Source organism: Dipodomys ordii, unplaced genomic scaffold, assembly GCF_000151885.1.
Source record: "Dipodomys ordii isolate 6190 unplaced genomic scaffold, Dord_2.0 Scaffold167, whole genome shotgun sequence".
NCBI classification, from domain to species: Eukaryota; Metazoa; Chordata; class Mammalia; order Rodentia; family Heteromyidae; genus Dipodomys; species Dipodomys ordii.
Genome location: NW_012267383.1, coordinates 915,716 through 916,509, shown reverse-complemented (window position 1 = coordinate 916,509; position 794 = coordinate 915,716). Strand labels below are relative to the sequence as shown.

Here is a 794-nt window from a genome sequence, read left to right as displayed (position 1 = left end):
TAGCGCTCTACCACTTGAGCCACAGCACCACTTCTGGCTTTTTTCTTTTTGCTTATGTGGTGCTGAGGAATCGAACCCAGGGCCTCGAGCATTCAAGGCAAGCGCTCTACCACTGAGCCACCTTTCCAGCCCTGTGAGACTCCTGCATCCACTAAACTACCAACAAACCTGCAAGTGGAACTATGGCTCAAGTGGTAGAGTACTAGCTTTGAGCAAAAGAGGTAGGGACAGTGCCCAGGTCCTCAAGTTCAAGCCATAGACTGACACACACACACATACATGTATTAAATTTGAGCTAGAAGCTGGACACTGGCAGCAGTAAACCTACTCAGGAGGCTGAGATCTGAGGATCATCACAGTTTGAAGCCATCCTGGGCAAAAAAGTTCCCAAAACTCTTATCTCCAATTAATCAACCAAAAGCCAGAAGTGGAGCTGTGTACAGCTCAATTGGTAGAGTGCCAGTCTTGAGTTGAGTTGAGTTCAAGCCCCAGTACCAGTACAACAGCAACAAAAACAAAAAAAATTTTTTTTAAAAAAGAGAGGTTGGGCTGGAAGGTGGCTCAGTGGTATAGTGGTAGAGCGCTTGCCTTGCATGCCTGAGGCCCTGGGTTCGATTCCTCAGCACCACATAAGAAAAAAGAAAAAATCACTTTGAGCTACAGCTCCACTTCTAGTTTTAGGTGGTTAACTGAAAAGTTTCATGGACTTTCCTTCCCCTGGCTGGCTTCAAACCATGATCCTCAGATCTTAGCCTCCAGAGTAGCTAGGATTATAGACATGAGCCACTGGCCTC

The 794-nt window shown here is 46.5% G+C and overlaps 1 protein-coding gene across 2 annotated transcripts in view; it reads left to right on the top strand.

Moving 5' to 3' along the window:
* The window catches only part of Mettl20 (methyltransferase like 20), a 9,622-nt gene that overhangs the window by 2,413 nt on the left and 6,415 nt on the right, over positions 1–794 (top strand). The window lies entirely within an intron of this gene.